Source organism: Arvicanthis niloticus, chromosome 2 (genome assembly GCF_011762505.2).
Source record: "Arvicanthis niloticus isolate mArvNil1 chromosome 2, mArvNil1.pat.X, whole genome shotgun sequence".
NCBI lineage: Eukaryota > Metazoa > Chordata > Mammalia > Rodentia > Muridae > Arvicanthis > Arvicanthis niloticus.
In genome coordinates, this window is record NC_047659.1 from 104,100,322 (window position 1) to 104,123,000 (window position 22,679).

Consider the following 22,679-nt stretch of genomic DNA (forward strand, 5'->3'; position numbering starts at 1 on the left):
TGCTTGTATTCTCCAGCCTTAGCTGTATTTGTTTTTCCTTCTCAGTATATTCTCTGCATTGCTAACCACTTGAAGTTCATGGAAAGGTACCACTTTGGAGTAAAGCAAGACACATGTAGAAAGACCTGGATGTCTATAATATGTCATTTTCAATACCCAGAAAAATTTGTAGGCATGCACCAGTAGCTAGAATATATGTTGTTTTAGCCAAGCAGGTTAAGCAAGCAAGCTTATTACTTATTTTAGCTTTTCTTCTATTATGTTGAACATCTCTGAATAATTTAGTAGCTATTGTATTGTGGATGTGTGGTGTGTCATCTCCACTGAGATACGCTGTTCTTGTCAAATACACATTGGATTTTGAAGGCAGTAAAACGAAAGGCATGTTAAATAATATTATTTCATGTTAGTTAGGTGTTGAAATAATAATAGTTTGGATATGTTAGGTTATATAAAGGACATAATTTAACTTGATTTCATACTCAGGAGGCAATGACAAGAGAATTAAAAGTCTGGGGCTAACCTTAGCTACATAATGACCCAGTTTTTAAAAACCCCCAAAGAAAAGACAAAGATGACTTTTACCTGATTCATTGCTTTAAGAATTATAAAGGCATATGAAATTGCAAACATGGCTTGCATATCTCCATTGGAAAGTGCTGGGACAGTGGATCGGTTGCCTACTAAGTATGTGAAGAGAAAAAGTGAGACATTTCTTTGAGAATCACATGCTCTGCCATCTAATTCTGTCCTGCTTGCAAAGTTTCCTCGAGAAAATAAACAGTTTTAATTACTTTGTTGCTTTCTGTTTTCTCTTTTTATTTCTTTTTCTCCCCTTTGCAAACACAGAGCATAATGGAATACAGCAAATGAATAGGACAGTTCCTATATGGAGAGATCGGTGTGAGTCTGAATGTTCGAAGCCAGGCCTAGTAATTACTACATCTTAGTGATTACTGCATCTCCTGACTTAATATGCTCAGGTTCATTTGAGACAATTTCTGCCTCATGTGCTATGAGTGAAAGGAAAGTTTACTTCTGAGCTGAGTGATTCCTGTCCAGCAAGCCCTTTCTTTCTCTGCAATGGCAGTCAGTTACCTATGTTATGGAAATTGTTTCTGTGAGCTGCATCCCCAGATGACTTGTAGATGTGCAAGAAATACTATTTGGTTTCAGCTGGTGAATATCAGGGACTCTTTCCCATGGTAACAGCACCAGCACCTTGCTTCTGCTAAGAGAACAGAGCTATTTGATGATAAGTCAGGCAGAAGACTCTAGCTATGGAAATCTTACATTTGTACAGATGTCTATTCTTTACTAACTAAAAACAAAGAAGGTATTATTGCAATCTCTTGCATCAAGGGTGAGCTCCATTTGCAATGTCAGAGTTGGTGTGTCTACATTTAAAACCTTAATTGAACTGATAACAATAGTAACGAGTTAAGAGTGTCAGTCAGGTTACTATGGGAAACTTCTCCCTTGAGCAAAAGAGGCAACTATAAATGAAGCAACCTTTTAAAGGGCAGTTTCGGATCTCCTTGAGTGGCACTAATTGATATTTGTTGGATCATTTGGCTCTCCTTCCCGTCACTGAGCTCCTTTATTGAGGATATAGCACAGATGCCTTGTTGAAAAAGCATCACTGAATGAGTAGTGAACTTGGGACATGTGAATTCAAAGGGGATTAGTCCCAATGAAGTGACCCCAAATTAAGAGTCAAAAAAAGATATAACGTAATCAAATCTAATCGATTGCTAGTAGAAATTGAGTCTCAAGCTTGGAGTTGGCATGTCTGGCTTAGAAACCCCATCCTTCATTTCCCAAACACTGCCTTTTATGATGTACTTCTAAATAAAACATTTATTATCTGTATATATTTCAACTCCCATGTTCTCTTACCTTGCAGAAGAGTTTCCATTTATGGTACTGATTAGCAGTGCAGAAGATAAATGAATCATTTTGCTCTGCACTGGGATAGGGCGGTATGGCTAATGGGCTACATATTTTGATACTGGTTTGCCTCTTTGATGCTCCAACTGGAAGTACTACCTAAACCCTATTGTTTGGGGAGGGTCTGAGAATGTTCGATGTGGCACCAGACTGAAGTAGAGAAGAAGCTTTATAGAACCTTTATAGAAGCTTAACATAGTGCTAGTAGGACCATGGATTGGACTCACATCGTACGCACCCTTTTTCTGCCTGAAACACTGGCAAAGGAAATGAGAAAGATGTGGGAGAGTCTGGGTTATTCTGGGAGCAAAATCTCCTTCAGGCTAAGTGGCTGGTGAATTAGTTTCTTCCTTCCCTGGGTAGTGTGCATCCTGCCTGACTTGGAGTGGCCTCTTTAGAAGAAGAGTCTGAGATGAAAAGTCAGATAGTGTGATTTACTGAAGGAGTGTTGGGGTGGGGAGACAGGAGCAGGAGGGGCAGGGATTAGAGGTGAGTAAGCATGTGGTCTCCTGTGCTCAATCTTCAACCAGGGCCGTGGGGCACAGGCACACAGGATCATGCATTGTGCCACAGCAACAGTCAGAACTTTATGTCAAGAAACTGCTTTTTTATGCTCCTGACTCAGAGTGTCATTATGTATGCATTGGCCTAAGTAGGGTGCAGAAACTGCTGGGGAAAGTGACTCCTGACAAATCATAGCAATGCTGGAGTGGACAAGAGGTAGGTTGAGAGGCACTAGCCATGGCAACAGTTGGGGTAGTGAGAGCACATGCCCAGGAAAGAAGACTTTGCCAGGGCATCCATAACACCAGCAGCGGCCAGCTGGTATTGCTCTACCCATGTTCACATTTCTCCAGCTGTCTATGTTCTGGGCCTTCATATCCCTTGTACTCTAACTTCATATTTTACCAACCTAAAAAAAAAGTGCCTGCTCGTGGACAAGAGAGAGGCATGCTTACTCTTCCCCAAAGCCTCTTCCATCTTGGAGAATACTGTGTTCTCTCAATACATAAGAGGCTGACCAGTTTACCTTTTCTGTCAATAAAAGACCTTTTGTAGAGAAAATATCAAGTCAAGGAGCAGTTGTGAAGGTGGAGATGTCAGAATGTCTGTTGTGTGGCAATTTCCTGAGATCAACCTTCATGTTGGAGAGAAGCTCTTAAGACTCTTCATGTTTTATGGCAGTGCTTCTCAACTTTTCTAATGCTGTGACCCTTTAATTTAGTTCCTCATGCTATGGTGACCCCATAAAATTATCTCCTTTACTACTTCATAATTCTAATGTTGCTACTGTTATGAATCATAATGTAAATATTTGGTATGCATGATATCTAATATGCGACCTCTGTGAAACTGTCATTAGACCCCCAAAGAGGTCATGACCCACAAGTTGAGAACACTGATCTAGAGGGATGTGAAGCATTCCATCCTGTGGGGAAGGAATTAATCTCAGAGAGTAAATTACTGAAAGATTTCAGGAAATCCCTGAAACTGACCAGATTCACTAGGATGCCCGGTCCCCAAGCATATATAATCCATAAGGACTTGTACCAGCCACATCAATGGAAGGAAACAGAGACCAGCCCAATTGTCTAGAAGACTCTCAACAAGCTGAGCCACCCTGGAAAGGCTCAGAGCTGTTAAACCAATAGGAAGAAACCAAAACAAGCCAATTTACCCTGAAGAGGTTCAAACCAACTGACCTAGGTGGAAACAACACTCTTGAACCTGTGAATTGCCTGCAGACTGTTCAGTGTACTCCAGGTTTCACAATCGCATGGACTGTGACCCAGAATGGGGTGGGTTTTAAGTCATTTCTGCCCATATATGTAGCCCCTCAGCCATATCCCTGAATGTAACGCAACAAAACTCATTGTTAAAGGGTTGTACCTTTAACAATACCTGATACCCTTACACTGGTCTGCTGTTGGTTCCATATCTGAAGTGAGTGGATGCTTGTTCATATACTACCAAAATTGTGTCATGTAACAATGCCAAATTGGATCAGTAACTCTTGTCTGTAAAGAGCTGGGTACAGAGCCTCACCAGGGCTGATCAGGCACACTGAGCACCCCCCCACACACACACACCACTGACTTACTAGAGGGATAACTTTGTTAAATCCATACATACTATATGAAGTTGGGGTAGAACTTGTAGAGTTCAGATGCTAAGGAATCCTGGTATCATCAGGGAAAACTACAGTAGGAGCTAATCGAATCTGGGGAGGCAATGAGGGTATGAGGGTGTCTTGCTCTCCTTTGTACAGATAGTAACAGCAGCAAGCCAGCCAGGCAGCCATAGCATCCTCTATTTTGGTGTTGTTCTTGTTTGGGGTTTTCTGTTTGCTTGTTTGCTCACTTGTTTGTTCATTCGTTTTATTTCTACTTTTAAAAATAATTTACCTTTGTCTTTCTATTTTCTTTCTCATCTCCATTCTCTTATTCCAAAGTCATTCAGCACCCTAATAAACAGTTTCTCTTCATCCTTTAGTAGACAGTGATGTCCAGTGGTGGGGACTGTCTACATTACTCAACAAGCACATGGTGAGTGCAAGCATTATCCATAGAAATACAATTAACCATCTGACTAACTGGCTGAGAGTCTAGATGATGAACATCCTTCATCCTCAAGAAAACCTTCTACAGTGGACAGGGAGTGGGGTATGAACCTAGACAATCTGCTCTCAATACTGACTCCGCTGCCAGCTCCGTGAGCACTGAACATGTTACTAACCTTGCCCTGCCTTCATTTCCTCAAAACTCTCCCTAGCACTTGACTCTTCAGAGCTGAGGGTATGTGTTGTACAAGGCACAAGTGGTATAAAGAATTCAGCATCAATATAAATCCTAGTGGATGAGTTCGAACACAGAAATAAAAATAATCAACCTTCATATGTTCCTAAACAGAAAACACAATCATGCATTGCAAAGAAACCAGAATTTTCTTAAATGTTTATACAAAAAACACTCCATACCAGAGTGTGAAACAACTTGCATGGGATGCTGAGAAGAATGTGAGCCAATTGTCTTTCAAGCATTCCAGCCACAGAACAGCACAAGCTTTCTTGAACAAGCAAACAAACAAAGCATCATAGTGTTTAATTCCATCAGCCAATGAGAGACTCAACAGGAAACGGTGAACCAGGGTCGCTGCGATAAAACGTTGCTGATGGTAAACATTAGTGTTATTTAATAGCAATAAAAGCCAAGGAACCATTGAAGTTACTGTTACAGAACAGAATGTAAGTGTCATAAAACTAAAATATAAAAAATAATATACACAATAAAACAAGGAATGCACATTTCCACATTCTTCCATCAGGACAGACAATAGATACTATCTAAGGGCTATGTTTGCACATTGTTCTTTTAAGCAATAGTTGAGGGATGATCGATTTTGTGAAGAAGCGTCTTGTTCTTTTCGTTCTGATGTTGAATCGTTCCTTGCCTTTTCCACCTTCAACTTTGAAGTCAAGACAAATAGCAGACAAAGCTTCTGTTTTAAAATGTCAACCTAATTCATAGGACAAGCATATTGATTGTTAATCTCCTGCTTGTCTCGTCTTCTTTAGTCTTGTCATCCCTCCCTCCCTCCCCTTTTCGCTATCTGTATATAGACATAGAAAGATGCCCATAAGGAAGATCTTCAAAAGTGAGTGGCCATTGTTTCTGGGTGAAAATGATTCCATGTAAGTTTAAATTATTTTTAATGAGATTTGAGTGGATGGTTTTCAGCTGACATTCCATCTAAAGCCAAGAAAAAAGCCAGGTTCAGAGCTAAGTGTTTTAGTTAGGAGAGATGACAGAGGTTCTCGTTAGTCAGTAAAATGATGGACTGGGTATAAGGACGATCTTGTACCTCACTGGTACAAATTGGTATAATTATGCTCTAATTGTATTTTTGAGAGAAAAGTTTTATTTTAACAGGAAGGGTGATATGTAGGAGGAGCTAAGGTGAGAGGAAGAGAAGGAGCAAGGAGAGGAGGAGAAGAAAGGTGATGAGAGAGAGAGAGAAAGAGAGGGAAAGAGAGGAGGGACATGGAGGCAGATGTTCACGTGTCTCCACCAGTCAAAGATAGTTTATATATCTAGGTTTGGTATTGGGTTACACTTCTGATTGAGCATTATGAAACTTATAAAGCCTTTGATTAACATTTAAAAAAAAATTGTATAAAAGCAAAAAAGAAAAGGGGGCATGGGATAGGGGTTTTCTAGGGAGAGAAATTGGGGAAAGGAGATGGCATCTGAAATGTAAATAAAATATCCAATAAAAATTGTTTTTAATGTTTCATTACTTGAGTGGGCTAGGATGAAATGCATCATTCTCATACAAAAGCCATAATATCACTTTCAAACAAGAATGGACCAGCTATGGCGATGTACTCTAATCTCAGCTTTTGGGAGGCAAAGGCAGGCAAATATCTGTAAATTTGAGACCAATCTGGTCTCATAATTAGTTGCAGGCTAGCCAAGGCTACATAATGAGACCTTGTCTTGAAAGGAAGGAGGTGGAGTAGAATAGGGAAGAAATATTCCAATATTGAAAAATAAAGATTGGCATCGATAACTTCATTTATGTATAACATTGGATGTAAGTGCATGGAGACACCTACTCATTATCTTGGCATGAGTACCAAGCGACAGTGCTACTTAAGAGCTCCAATAGAAATACAGTGAGTGAGAGATGCCTTTTATTTTGAATCTCCTAAACTAACATATTGTAATGTTTAAAACATAAACAAAAGAGGCTGCAATGACAGGTCAGTGGACAAAATACTGCCAATGAAAGCATGGGGACCCAAGCACCCACATAAAAATCTGAGTGTGGCATTGTATGAATGTAACTTTAGTGTCAGGTGGAGGGATGGAAGGTGGAGGGATGAAGGATCCTTAGAAATCACTGGACAGCCACTGTAGCTTTATCTTTGAGCTCTAAGTTCAGGAAGATATGCTCTCTCAAAAAATAAGGTGAAGAGCAAGAGAGAGAGATGACTGAGTTCAACTTCAGGCCTTCACTTGCATAAGCATGCATGTGCATACACAAACACACACTTACAAATAAAAATAAATCCTAGAAAAAAAGGGAGAAACTTCTAAAGGCCATCTTTCAACTGCACAGGAATAATGCATTGGCATTATTTTCTCAGAGTCCTCAGACCTTTAAGCTCAACATACTGAGGCTGCTCCTGTTCCAGGGCATGATAAGAAAGCCACCATCTGGGCTCCAAACAAGTACTGTTTTCCTAACATCCCTGTCTAACTGTTTTATAAGATCAGTTATGCTCAAAAATCACGAAAGCCTAGAAACATACAAAGCAGATAAGAAGCAATGGGGACTGTGGTGAGGAGAGTCACTCTATCTAGAGGGATGTCTCACTTGATAGGAACACTAGCCCTCTTACTAGAAGATGACAGAACAAGATGCTGTGGAAAAGTTAGGGCCATGGGGTTTAACTCCAACTTGCCACTTTTAAGACATGACTCTATGAATTCAAACAATGGTTTTGAAAGGGTGCTGTGTAGACTGTTCAATACATACACACTGAGCTTGGAGCTGGAGCACTGGCTGCTATTATCCAATGTTTACTTCTAAAGGGCAAGCCTTTGGACATTGGAGGGAAAGCTGTAGAAACACTAGCAGCATGAACATCATAAGTTAAATTATACAGTCACGGTCAAGGGGGGCTTTTGCCCACTCCTCCTTCTAATATTTTAAAAACCATTTTCAATGAATGGAAGTCTAACCAGCAAGCATCCATGGAGGAGGTGATGCCTTACATCCATGATGGACACCTAAGAACTCTTAAAGTCCTTGAACAAAAGCAGATCATAGAAAACACCTCTAAACAAGGCCCAGAGAAATAAGCAGCGTAGCACAACACTGTGGAGAGAATTCCTTTGAAAAGAGCTTGGCGTTTCCATTTCTACTGGCCTGCTTGAACCACCTTCCTCGGCTCCTTTGGTTATTGCATTCTTTTTCATAAAAACACCTTGGTTGTAACAAGTACAGCATCAGTACACAAGACAGTGTGCACTTTTGCCAAGATTCTACAGTCTTATTATGTAAGAAAGCCCAACATGCTGCCTGCTTAAGAATGTTCTATAAGATAGTCCCAACCACTAACTGTTTGATTAATAATCCTGTCTGTTTCACCCCTTAATTTGTTTCCAGGGAACATGTGCCTTTGATCTGCGAATGCTGAGAGGGTATAACCTGGCCGAGGTGTTTCCCTGGAGTGAAATGTGCAGCGCGTCTCCACTCCCGACTCCTTTAATTTATTGTTTGTTTTTGCTCAAGGAGGGCCTATTTTTACAGCAGAACAGATTTGGAAGCTGATTTGGGGTGTTTCATTTCCTCATGTGAAGAGTTATAATGCAGGCGATGGTGACCAGCTGTTTCCACCTTCACCTAAGGGGACTCAGCCACCATTGCAGCAAAAGGGACTTGGGTTGGTTCCCAGGGGGAACTTCCTGAGAGTTGCTGACTACCCTCCTGGAGAGCTCTCCTGGATGACTGTCTTGTCTCTGAGGTGGTGCATGCAAGATCAAGATGAATATTACAGGAATCAGCTAAGTCTCTGTCACTAATCAAAGCAAGGCTAGGTCTCAATAGATGATAACCGTTGGCCAAACCTGAGACTTGCACACCTGGGTGACCACAGATGAGGCCTTTTGGTTGTTTTTATTTTCCCTCCCACATCTTAGAAATTTTGTTTCCTTTCTATCTGATTTCCAAGTAAATGACTTTAATGGTGAAGGACTGGAGTGCCAGCTGTTAAATGTTTAAGGTTTGTTGTTGTTGTTGTTGGCAAGTCAGTTGTTTATACACAGCCTTTGCTAAAACCAATTTCATAAATTTGAACTATAAAGGAATCATATTTAAAGGATAAACTAGTCAAGGCTTCAAGTCCCACTAATGTCACAGTGCATTTCTCCTGTGTTTGTCCCTCATGTTGCCATCTGTTGTCTTGATCCATTTTGTGCTGTTAAGACAGAATGCCCAAGAGTGAGAAGTGTACAAAGGACTGAAATGAACTTTTCACATTTCTGGAGAATGTGAAGTCCAAGGCTGTCTCAATGTGCAGTGTCAGCAAGATGAGGTGTCATCACTTGGTAAAGGCAGAAGTGGAGAAGGAAACTGGAAATCCTCACAGGGCAGAACAAAGTCACCCAGGGAGGTGACTCCATGTTCTAGGTGACAGAGCAGGCCAGAGCCTACTCCCACAGGCTTCCAGTTGCAGAAGGAGTCCTCCCTGGCTTCCCTATTTCCCAGCATTATCCGCTGGGGAGTGAGATACAGGAAAGGGTTGTAAGGGACACTCAAAGCATCTCCAAAGCTGAGCAGAGGACCTGGTATGCAAGGTTCGAGCTGGGCAGCTCTTCCTAGCTCTGCACAGTGATGGAAGCTCTGGAATGTGAAGCTTAGTTATGCTACCAAGTGCTTGCACCCTACAAGTGTAGACTGCAAATCAGGTTTTTCCTCCTGGTGCAGCATTGAATACTCAGCCTCTGTGCATGAAAGGGGACAGAGAGAAGGATAACAGAAAACTATCACCCTGGTGACTATCAGGCCTTCTCGAAGTGATCACAAATTCTTATAAAGGCAAATAATACAAAGACCTTTGGGGGAAAGAACATGATCAATTTTTTTCCTTCTTTTTTCTTTCTTAGAAGTGGGTCTTACTTATTAGGCCCAGGCTGGCCTTGAATTTCCAATCCTCCTGCCTCAGTGGTCTGAGTCCTTTGTTTACAAGTATAAGCCAGCATACCTGATATTAGGATTTAAGTCCCCAAATTGTTTCTTTTACCTTGAGCTAATTAGCACAAAATTCAGACTGATCATAGCTATTCAAAGGCCTGCTTCCACTTCAGCACCCATCACGGAGTCAGCATCACATGATAAAAACAAAAAACAGAACAAAACAAAAGCAGAAACAGCACCAGCAAAAGGTGCAGTTTCAACTTTCCTAGTAGATGAAGTAAAGCCAAAAAGAACATGAGAAATGAATTTTAGTAATGTATATATCCTGCCCTATACTCTTCAAGAGACCTTCTAATTTTACCATAAAATCAACGTTAAATCATTGCTGAAATTCTGTTTTCTTTTCTTTTTCTCATTCTTGATAATATCATTTGAAATCTGTTGTGTAGTGTATATTCACAGCCAATCTCAGGCTCATGTATTTGAGTGTTCAATAGCTCATGTGGCTGTGTACTGGTTAACATATTGGGAAGGGATGCTCTATATTTTTGAGATCATCAAGGCTGAGTTAAGGCCATGGCTATTGCCCTTGTGGTCTCACACATGCGTAGGTTGTGCCGGCAATGGGCAGAGGTTTGATCTCATGTTAGTGCCAGATAGGGCATGGAGTTCAATTTATCTCTTGCCTTATAGATATGGGGATAAGGGGATGATTGAACTTTGGGAAATTGTTGACTTGCTCTTGGTAACATATTGGTGTGCTGGGTGCTTTCAATGGTATCCATTATATGGTTACTGAATTGTACAATACTTAAACACTTGATGAGTGAATCAAGATTCTGAACTGTCAGACCACCAAAGCCCTGCCATCTACTTTAGGCCAATTAGTCAAGTCCTTGTATAGAACAATGAGAACTCCTAGGCTGTTCATATATAGGCTTGTTTTTAAATACATTAGAGCAGACTTAGAATAGAGGTTATAATCCTCTCAATGTGCACCCAGTGTTATTTGTGTGTTATAATATAGTCAATATATTTGCATCTATTGTATTGCTAGTTCCTCAACCTAGAACTGACCTTAATACTTGCATGCAATTAAAATGATATAAAAGCAAAAAGGAAGAGGGGAGATGGGATGGGAGTTTCTGGAGACAGGGAATGGGGAAAGGGGATGGCATCTAAAATGTAAATAAATAAAATGTCCAATAAAAATAGAAGAAGAAAACAATTAAAAAATAATATAGTCAATAGGGAAAGAAACTAACAGGAAAAAAGAATTGGGTCATGTTTCATCCAGCAGCTACAATGCCTGAGGGTTACTGCATAATCGTGGTTATAGAAAGGAAGCTATGAATTAGATTGTTATCTATTGAGTACTTAGAAATTTTGCTTGTTTAAAGGGTAAATTGTACTTTTGTTTCTAATATCACTATTTTAGTTAAAGTGGTAAAATTTGCTTTTAATGAGAAAATGTTGATGTATGTGTAATGGTACCATTTTACTCAAACGTTGGCAATTTGATATTCCCCCCCCCCCAAATTCAGAAATAGACTGCCCTCCATTCCCTGTATTCCTCCCATGAGGCACTTTGAAGGACATGCTCAAGAGCACAAAGGAATTCCACTGTGCACTAAGTCCTTCACAGGGGGACTTAGAAAGAGGAGCTAGTAAAAGAAAAATGATCTATTACCTATCTGTGTATGCTTGGATATATCTCTCACCTATCTAAGTGCCTATTATCTGTCTGTCTACTTATCTGTTTATCTGCATAACACTCACTCACCTCTACTAGAGGGTTTTTAGAATTTGCTAACTGATATGTGTTTCTAGGTAGAAGTCACACATTGCTTCATGGTATCTGTGTAGGCTAGTCTTTGTTTTCAGTACAAGCTTTGTCCTGCTCAAAGGAGGAGTCATAGAACAGTTATGCTAGCATTTCTTTAGAAGTCAGGATGGCGTTTCCATTACCAAGAAGGCTGTTATAATTAATGAGGATAAATGCCACTGGGATAAAATTATGGGCTGATACTTTTATGATGTTGATAGTTTAACATCTTCTTTTTCTTCTAATGCATATTTTACCTTGTCCACGGAATTATGGAGACATTATTTAATTTACGGAATAAAAAAGTGAGTTCCCACATTACATTCTGCACTGCTCATGATGCTTTTAGGGAATACTTGTAAAAATGTAAAAATGCAGCCTTTCCATTAAGAACATTTAGATGGTGTTGGGTAAGACCAGACATGAAAGGGTTGGAAGCCAATATAAAAAATAGGTGATTATGTCCTCAAATTAATGATTAGTGTTGTTCCCAGATACGTTTTTTGCTGTATAACAAACCAATTAAAGCATGTGGGCTTAAAATAGAACATTTTATTTAGCTTCTATTCTATAGCTTGTCTTTGATTCTCCTCATGTGTGCCAGATTTCCTACTACTCCAGCATTTTCCTTCAAGGCTTGTTGTAAGCTGGCAGCCTGACTCCTTGTGGTTGGGAGGATCATGACCCCATCCAGTTCTCTGCCACTGATAGGCTGGTTAGTCTTTCTGGGCCTTTATTTCATTGGTCTGTCTGTCTGTCTGTCTCTCTGTCTGTCTGTCTTCTCTGTGTGGTCTCTCAGTCTCCAGCAGGCTGTCTTGGGTTTCTGCATTCAATGATCTAAGAATTCCAAAGAATATGAATTTGGGCATTTTTTTCAAGATGTCAGCTATACCCTATTGGTTTGAGTCCCACTGGGTAACCAAGTCCCAAGCCACTGTATAAGCAGATTGTGGGAAAAGAGACCTCTACAGACTCAAAATTGCAAAACAAAACTCAAGAGGCTTTTTTGTCTTTAAGTCACTAATGCTATTTGGGGTTCTTGGTCAGTTTGTCACAGTCTGACTCATTGTGACTGTTGCAGTAGCTGAATCAGTCCCAGGTATTCAAGACCAGCTCAGCCACCATTCTTTGCCATAGCTGCCAACTCTCCAGACACCTCAACACTATCTCATTATGCAGACAACTACTTTTGGTATCTCTTTATAGACTGAGGCTTTCAGAAGAAAACTCAGGAGTTTGTGAGCTGTGCCCAGGTGAAGAAGACTGAGAGGATGATGGAAGCCAGTGCTGGTGTGGTGATAGGCAAGACTCTGTGGATAGAAAAAGCAGTGTGGGGTGCCGTTTACAGATGATCTTCAATCGACATGAAGATTCACAGAAAGGTATTCTGGCAGTTGTGAGTAATTATCTTAGAGCGTCAGGTAGATTCCCTAGATGCTTCTCCCAATCCATTCTCTTAATCACCAGGAAGGAGACAAACTAGGGTTTACCTGTACTTCCCTTTGGCATATATTAATGATATACTACAAGAAAGTAGATCTCAGAAGAGTGGCTATGCATTGAGTAGGATGTTGGCATTGATATTTGTATCAGAGTTTATATATGGATATAAGAGAACTAATGTGTAGTAAAACAAAAGCAAATAAATAAAACACCTCAACAGCTTATATTAGACAAAATAGCAGTAATATGTGGAGACAGAATAAGAACTTAAAATAAGCTGAGTGTTGTGGCACACACCTTTAATCCTAGCAGTAGGGAGAGAGGCAGAAACAGGTAGATCTGTGAGTTCGAGGCCAGCCTAGTCTACAGAGTGAGTTGCAGGACAGCCAGAACTCCACATAGAGACCAGTGTCAAAACAAGAAAAAACCATAAAAGAAATAAACTGACATGTTCTCAGTGATATGGCGTGGTTTGGTAAAGTGGATCGCAAGCAATAATTATGAGGGAAATTCAAGCATAATGTTCATGAATTATGACGAATAAGAAAACCTGTAGTAAAAGGGTGGAACCTGAAAGGTGGTCTCCAGAAAAACAGTCCTCAGAGATGCTGGGAACATATTGTTTATCAGAAACATAGATAGTTGCTCCCACCCCAAAACTACCAGCTCTGAAACTTTCAGAGAGAGGCCAGCCATCTGTATTTGGAAGAATACTCTCAGGTGATTGTGGAAAAAACAGGCTTGGCTTTTTAAAGTTATTATTATCATGTATGTGTGTGTGCACAATTGGGGAAGGGTTAGTAGCATATGTCACAGCATGCATGTGAAGGTCAGATGTCAAGCTTTTAAAAAAAAAAAAAAAACTCAGTTATCTCTTTCCACCTCAGTGTGGGTTTCAGGCATCAAACTGAGTCTGAAGGGATTGCACCGTGTGGCTTGAATGAGAAATGTCCGCCATAGTCTCCCTTGTTTGAACATTTGGTCTTCCAGTGTTGGTGATGTTTGGAAAAGTTATGGAAACTTTAGGAGGTGAAAACTTGCTGAAGGAAGCATGTCACTGTAGGTGGGCTTTGATGTTTTATAGCCTTGCCCACTTCCTGCTCTCTTTCCTCTTCCTGGTAGCCTTGTATTGCTGTCTCCATGTCTCCCTATCTTGACAGACTGTATCTCTACCGTCAGCCAAAACGGACTTTTTCTTCCTTAAGTTGCCTAGGGCACAGCGATTACAAAGATGCTAACACACACAGCAAGTGCCTTTACCCACTGAACCAGGTGTTCAAATTTGCATACCACTGGTAGGAAAAAAAAACCAACTGGTTGATTGGGTTGAACTGAAGAACAGCTAGAGATAAAGTATGACCAAGTGAAGCAGAACAAGTTGGTGTCAGAAATGTGTGTGTGTGTGTGTGTGTGTGTGTGTGTGTGTGTGTGTGTGTGTGTTGACAGCTAACATAAAGCAACATCCAAAGCAGAGCAAGAACACAGCAGAGGCAAGACATAACTAGAGACCTGTTGACTGAAGATGTAGAAACCAGGAAAGACCTGTATTTCGTATCAAAGTGCTTGTCTTTATTTTCTTTTGATAAGTAGAAAGATATGGCAGAAAGGACCCACTTTTTTTTAAATAATAATATGGCTGAGTTCACAAGCAACAACCCCCTTTAAGGGAGGCATTCATACAGGAGGAGAAGGCGGGCACTGAAAACCAGCCCTTCTTGTACCCTTTCATTATCAATTGTTAATTATGTGGCCATTGGTAACCTTCTAAATCTTTGTTTCTCATCCCCAAAGGAATGATTGACATTTACAGTGGTTTAGGTTTCTGTTTGTCTAATTTGAGATTACATAGCCAGGATTTTCCTTACCCCACGTTTCACAAACCAAGTATAACTGGACTTGTTTCACTCTGCATATTTCCGTAAAATGAGACAGACATCCAAAAGGCCCCTAAATTTGCCAAGCTTCTCAGCAAAATTTATTCTAAACACATAAGTTGTTGTCATTTTCATCAGAAATAGTTTCTAAAATATCAAAATACTTTTTATAAACCTATTGTATTCTAGTACACTGAATGAGGACAGTATGTGAGCATCTGATATATCCCTTTCACCAAAATACAAAATAGGGACATACACAAAGAGATGGCAATGCACTATGGGATCTCTATGGGATCTCTAATAAGCAGTGGGAGCCATTTTGTTAGTGGCTATCCAGGACAGTGTTTGGCTCACATTTCCCTCCAAAGTATATGTAACTTGGTTTTTCTAAAATACAAAACACACAGAGAAGAGCTTACTTGCAAAAGACATTCCCCACATACGCACAAATCTGAAAGAAACATGATGAGGGAAAATGGAAGATACATACAAATATGGTTTATAGAAATATCACCTTAAAAAGACTAAAGTTATATTAAAAGTAATAGTCCAGGGGAGTCCCCTATAAACACAGACAGATGAAAGGAATTTACAGAGTTACCTATAACTGTAGGAATAGATTCCAAAACATAATGGCTTAAAAGTCAACATTTATTTGATTATTGACATTCCAAGCATTGGCTTAGTTTATTTCTTATGGTTCTTCTGGTCCATATGGTACCAGTTAGGGGTCATTCATGCAAATGAACTCAAGTATTGGCTTGGCTTGGCGTGGTCCAGCACATGAAATGGCTTTACTCACATATTCCAAAGTGGCTGATTTCGTTTGAGTAGCTGGAACAGCCAGAGAGTAGCTAGAGCTTTCTCTTCTCACATGGTTTTCCCGAGTTTATTTTTTATGGCATCTATAATGCAAAGTGGTCAAAGGCTTCAAAAAGAAGCTTTCTGAACTCCTAAGTTTTCGATTGTTGTTCTGGCACATACATTTGATCAAAGCACCTTACAATTAAAGAGTAGAGGAAATAGACTCATCTTCTTAGAGAAGTCTAGGTCACAAATGCAGCTTAAGACCCACAGCTGTGGCCAATGAGTTCCTAGCTCTGACTCCTTGGTTTTAAGGTTGGCTTTCTTGTAACCTGAAAAATCTTTAGTGGCTTTTAAACACATATGGAAACAGAAGTATAAAAGAATAAATAAAAAAATTATTTCAGACCTTCGTGCACTTCATGATAAATACAAGACCTGAGAAGAAAGGCTCTCTGTGAAGCAATGTCAAGGTATGGCTCATCCTTTTTTGATACAAGTTCTTCAGCCTAGAATCTAGAACTCATATTTAAACAAAAAACATATGAATTTTCTTGTTTATCAAGAGAAGCCCCATCTTTCAGAACAAAATATTTGTTATCTGAACTCATAAAACTTTAATTCCATCTTGTGATTATACAAATTCATGATTGCATAAAACTAAAGATGTCAGTTATAATTTACAATAAGCACTGGAAGAGTGAAAAACTCTGAGGTCATTTTGACCTGCAAACCTTAGGATGAAAACAAGGGAGACTGGATAAATTAAATGTTGGATGGAAGGTAAAATGGCCTAGACATCTGCTTTCCAGTAAGAAAGGTTTTTTTTTTTTTAAGAGAGTAAGAATATCAAGCCATTTCTTGCCTACATTTTCATGTGAAATGAGGTTTTTTTTTTTTTTTTTTTTTTTTTTTTTTTTTTGGTATGGAATATGCCCAAAGATAGCTGATTAGACTCTCTCTTTCCTGGATGTTTCTGGGATGGATAAAAGGACTGGCGATCTTAGCTTCTAAGATTGGGCCTGTCTGAAAATCCCATTCAATTAGCATTAGGAAATAGTTTTTTAATGGCTCTCTGAAAATAAATTGATCCTTGCTGAAGTTTTAATGATCTGTGGTAAAAATAGGAAACAAAGCAAAAATGTATAAACTGACGAAATGCATCCCACTTTAATTGTGTCTAGGAAAGTCACACATCCGCTTCACTCCTTTAAGAGTTTCCTTTGTTCAGTATTTGTCCTGAGACGTCAGCTTCCAAACATTCCATAGTGTCTTATCAGCTCAGAGAGCTTCACAGGACAGTACGTGGGCAGCCTGTGACTACATCCCTTAGTGGGTTGCCTCTTATGCATAGTTCACGGGGCTTCTTTCTACAGCCCAACAAACAGCTGAAAATCCACATGTCAAGATGCGCTCTCAGACTTTAGCTGCCCGATGTAGGAGTTATTTCTCACTCATGTCAAGTCTTGGGCAGTTCTGCTGCCTTAATCTTCTCCACAAGATTGATCAGAGACTCATTTTCTGTGTTATGGCTTTGACATGTCTCACTTATGTCTGTGGGGTTATTTACTACAGAAGGAGAGTATTGGGGGAATGGTAGAAATAATTTACCTCACCTACATTCCACTCAAATGAACAAACTCAATCATATGATCATAACTAAATACATAGGGTCTTAACTTATTAGTCCCTGCTAAGGAAAGAAGAAAGACAAATTACTAAGTATCTAACCCAATGGGGATCTCCTAAGTTTTAAAATTTTATTTCCAAAAATAATAACAGGTAAAGAAAAACAAAAACTATATTCTGAGCATTATTGTTTCAAAAGAAAAGCTACTAGAATATTAAATTCTTTAACTCTGAATGCGTTGTTAATCTTGTCCTTTACTGGTAGAGTTTATACATACCCGGTTTAAATACTGATCAGAAGAGTCATATTCCAAAAGGACAAGGAAGTCAGTGTGGCTACAGAGAAGCAGGACGGTTTCAAAATGAAGAAGGAAACTTAATGTGATCTACATGTTTCGGCTGCCATATACCTGGTACCCTCTGATATTTTAGCATTTGCCCAAAATGGGCAAGTAGCATGGAAGGAACTGTGGTCCACCCCATGCTGTGGACCAGAACACCAGGTGGAGGTTCCCTCTACAGTGAGAATCCTCTCAGGTCCCAATAGAAGGTGGTTGAGCTCAGTGTGGTTAGGATGACTAGCATGTCCAACAGAGCCTCATGCCTGCTGCTTTGAGTTCTCACCTCCCCACTTGGAGACAGAGCAAGTTCGCCTACTTGGACTATGCATCTCCAAGAATTGGGATGTCCATGAGTGGATAGGTCAAAGGTTGACAGAGCTGTCTCGTTGTAATGAAGAGCTGAAAAGTACAACAGAACTCTGCACCTGCATGTTGCTCCAGGCAGGATACACAAGAGGGTGCACCTTACAACATGCCTAGAAAAAGCGTCCATTGGTTGCCATATAAGAGGAAAAAGGCTTTCTCTGCATTGCCTTCTGGAGCCCTGAGCATGGCATAGTGTCCCTAGCTAAAGAAGGGATGTTTATCATGCCTGTATATGACTGCATATATGTGTCTACACAAATCCAAATTTGTTGGGGCTTACTGTGGCGGTTGGGGGGAACAAGAACTAAATTTCTCCTTAATTCATTCACTTATTCTTCTGATTTTAAGTTGAGGCCTTTCCTAAAAGTATTATTTTTTCTAAATTGTACTTTTAAAAAGACATTCTGCTCTATTTTGACATCTATCAATAGCATTCAGCAGTCTGATTACACACCCAATTCCAGCCAGAAAATCTAGGAGGACGGCTAGGAGACAGCTTTGTCTAGTTAATCAGCCAGCATCAGGTGCATATTCACATACATTTTCTAAGAACTCATGATATCATCTATATTCACACATTGTCAAAACCTTTAGAGCTGGGAGCAGAGATCAGTGAACCGTGGTTCTTGGGACCACATTTAAGTCCTTTGATTTCCACTTTTCTTGCTTTTTAAAAAAATTTCCTACTTTTGTAGGTAGTGTTATTAGACTACAACCATGCCTATTTATTTATTTATTCATTCATTCATTCATTCATTCATTCATTCATATGTTTATTTGCCATGACCGCTTTTGTGCTACATTGGCAAAGCTGGGAACCTAGGTGGCTGTAAAAGGTATCACATGGCCCTTGGAACCTAATTCTCTGGTTATGTATGGATACAGTTTGTTCACACCTAGTTTAAATATTGATTAGAAGAGTCAGATGCCTAAAGAAACAGGAAGTCGATGTGAAAGAGGCATAGTTACAGTATAAAATGCAATATACTTTTTCCTGAGATAAAAAAATATATTCAGACCTATCTGGACCATTTCATTTTTAAATCTGGTATTTAAAGGGGGAAAGAAACATTTCCACCACATTAGGCCCAAAGGCAACCTGTATATTGTGCTTTCCTCAGCTTATGATAAGCAAAGCTGCCTCTCCACAAACAAGTGTAAGTTCTTTCCTATATGGGAAACAAGTCACTTCCTTACATCAAGAACACCCCAACCTCCTGCCCATACTCAATCCCAACTTGAGACTACTTAGACTTTGTTTAAATAAGAAACCTGTCCCACTTAACTGTGTCCCCTTGCTGCAGCTTCAAACCCAGGAATGCACTGACATTAAGCCTGTGTGGATTTAATTAACTGCTAGTCCCTGTGTACACCGTGTAGGATGCAGGGATGTGGAGAGTGCTATTTCCTTCTTCTTTCTTATGTGTAGTTCAATTTTCTTACCTGATAAATTTATAACCTGGGAACTGTGTTTTATTTCATTTTTTTTACACTGACTTGTTTATGAATCCCGAAGTATGGGGATCACGTAGCCAGCTGGCACCGTAGAGCGGTGGGATGAGTTGCGGTTCTTTGCTTTGATCCTTCATTAGGAATGTTATAAGGTATGAGCCTCAATAGAGCAAACTTACTCTTTTGTCCAAATGTCTTGGGAACTTCTCACTGAAACTAGAATTTGCAGCTTAAGAACAGATGCCAAAAGATAGTGCTTAACCATGGGCAAGGTGATTCCTGGAGTGACTGTCTTGAAAGGACTACTAAATTCAGGAGAAAGACTTCCAGAACTCCGTGTTTCAAGAACCTGAAAGCATAAGCCAACCATATCCATGTATGGGCCTGAAGAGAAGAAGCTGGCAGTTAGTCAGTTTGTCAGTCCAAGGCTCCTTTAACAGGGCTACGAAATAGAACTCCCTATCTAGAACTCACGGAATAACAACTTGAACCTTATCAAGATTAGGCAAACAAGCTCTGGGCTAGGCAGCCAGGAAGTAGTAAATTCAGTCTGATTGAGGCAAGGCTTTTCCTCCAGATGAGAGCAACAGCCAATCTGTCTGCGAAACCTTCCCTCTTTCTCTTTTCTTTTTGGAGGTAATAAATCATCTCTAACAAGTGACGTGCCAAGGAAACCCATCCTAGGTCAGTTGTAGGTAAGTTTCAGAGAAAGTAGGGGGAGGTACCTTTACATTTATCCATCCACACAGACTTACCTAGTGAGGAATAATGAAACAGCGTGCCTGCTGACTGTAGCTCTGCCACAAGCCTTAGAGAAATCCCTGTGGGCGGAGCACTCGCACACCATCACATAAATGAAAGAAATTCACAGAGAAGTGCAGGCTTGATTATTAAATAGAAAGCACCCAGGCCCTTGGAAAAAGTCATCCTTCGTGGATCAGTGTGGGGGATAGAAAGTTTCCATGTTATGTTTGTTTGTGACAGGGTTGTACTAAAGCCCAGGTTGGCCTTCAATTTGAGAACTCGCTTCCCTGACTTTCTCTTTTCTAAGATTATAGGAGACTCATTAAACCTCATGGGAAGGGCCATCAAATAAAGGTTTGGTGTGGGACCAATAAAGAAAAATGGTACAAACAAACTAACAACAAAACTTACCTATTTTCATGGATTACTATAGCTATGGATTACTCAAAATTTAAAGTCTCGGTAGAAAAATGCGGATTGAGCTTATTATTAGGGCTTTTTTTTTTTTTTTTTTTTTTTTTTTTGATCTGTTAGAGCACACTAAGAGAGGATATGGACTGTTGGGCCATTATGGTCAGAAGTTGCATTTGCCTTGGCAACATAGAAGGCTATAAGGTGCATATGCACATTCGTGACAAGGAACCTAGTATGTATTTTGGAGATGAAGAATCATTCTAGACTACAAAAGTGCCAATCATCCTAACAATTTCAAAGCAGATTAGACTTATGACACACTTGTTTCTTTAATGTGTTGGATCAGCAGATATCACATATATGGAACAGTTATTGGGATCTTTAAAAGAGATTTCATAGAATTCCTGAAAAATAAAAAATATAAACAAAAATAGGGAGACAGTATGTTCATAGCTGGTCCAGTATTAAAACCGCCACTGTGCCTGGATAGGTGGTTCATGGGATGAGAACACAGCAGTCTTTCACTTCAATGCTGTGATGGACACTTGACTATGGGGGACATGGATGGACATTCTTTGATGTGCAAATGCCAGGAATTCATCAGATAGCATCTGAGTCAGAGGTGAGAAACTCCACAAGTGCTCTGAACATTCTCAGGATCTGTCTCCATTTCCTGTCTGTTGGCTGCTGCCTTGGCTTCCCCAGATGCTGTGAGTTATGGTCATGTGAAGCCATTCTTACGTTTCATCAGTAGCTACTTCAGACAAGGAGAGTCATTCTTAACAAAGGCTCTGAGATGACTTAATTAAGGTACCCGAATTAATCATGTGTCCAGTCTTGACACAGTGACAGTAGCCGGCTCAATGGAGTTTTCTGATTATCTAGGTCAGAATAACACAACTGGCTGTGGAGTCAGTGGTGTCAGTCCCCTCCAAGGAATCCAGATAGAGGTGAAATTGGCTTTAATATGAAAATTGAGATATTATTACAAAGTGAAGGATTTTTAAACTATTTCTTTTATTTTTGGAGATTATAATACAATTACACCATTTCCTCCTTTCCTTTTCTCCTTCCTGACCACCCCCCCCCCATTTACTCCACCATGCTCAAAGAAGGAGGATTTAAAATACACATATATAAGCACTGTCCGTTAAAGCAGCTATTAACTTTCAGATATTACAAAGCTGTTAATAATAGCTAATATCACTAAGAGTCCTAATCTGTTGAATATATATATATACTAACAGATGACTATAATACATTCAGGGTATATTCACATATACTATCTGGAGATCTATTTCGTTCCTTATTAGACATTTGGTATAAGCAAAATCAAAGCATATCTTGGCTAAACTTCCACTGCTGAGGACCAGAGAAATCCTGTACATAGGTACTGTATAAAGTATCTGGTACATAGGTATTATACTAAGCATCGTGTATATAGGTATTAAACTAAATATATATGTCAAATATAGACTCTTTGGGGCTTAATGAAAACAGTAACTTATCATTAAAATGTCTTTTTTAATGGAGACACATGTGTCCTGTATATGAGAACAAAGGTTGGCTATGAACTTATCCACAACATTACAGATAAAACACAAGCAGAAATCCAAGCAAATACATAGATATAGGTTCCTGTTTGGTCATACTGTAGAGAAGGTATTTATGGGTAAGAATAAGAGAGTACAGAGCGCTGGAGCTGCCTGCAGCTGTGGTAAGCGCCGAGCTATCTGAAATGTCTTTTTGAACCACATTATAGTGACACATTAACTTCAGTGCTGTTGACCAGGGCACAAACCGGTTTCCTTCATTTCCTGTTATCTCCCCTCTGCTTTGTAGTGAGGCTCAGAGGGTATTTGAGAGGAGGGAACACTTTGGTACAAAGGTAATTGTCAAACAAGAAATGCAACTAGCTTGCTGGTTATAGGTTAATAAAGACAACTGGGAAAGGAGCTTCTTAGGCCTCTTTTGGATTGGTCAGCTTCCACAAGGGTCAAAAGGTCATAGGGCAACTTTAATACAAAGGAAAGTCACTTCTGAACTGAAAACAAAGAAAGAGTTCCTGGCTAGGTCATAAACACTGCAGACATGCCATTGTCACCTGGGGTCTGGCGGCTGTGTAGATCT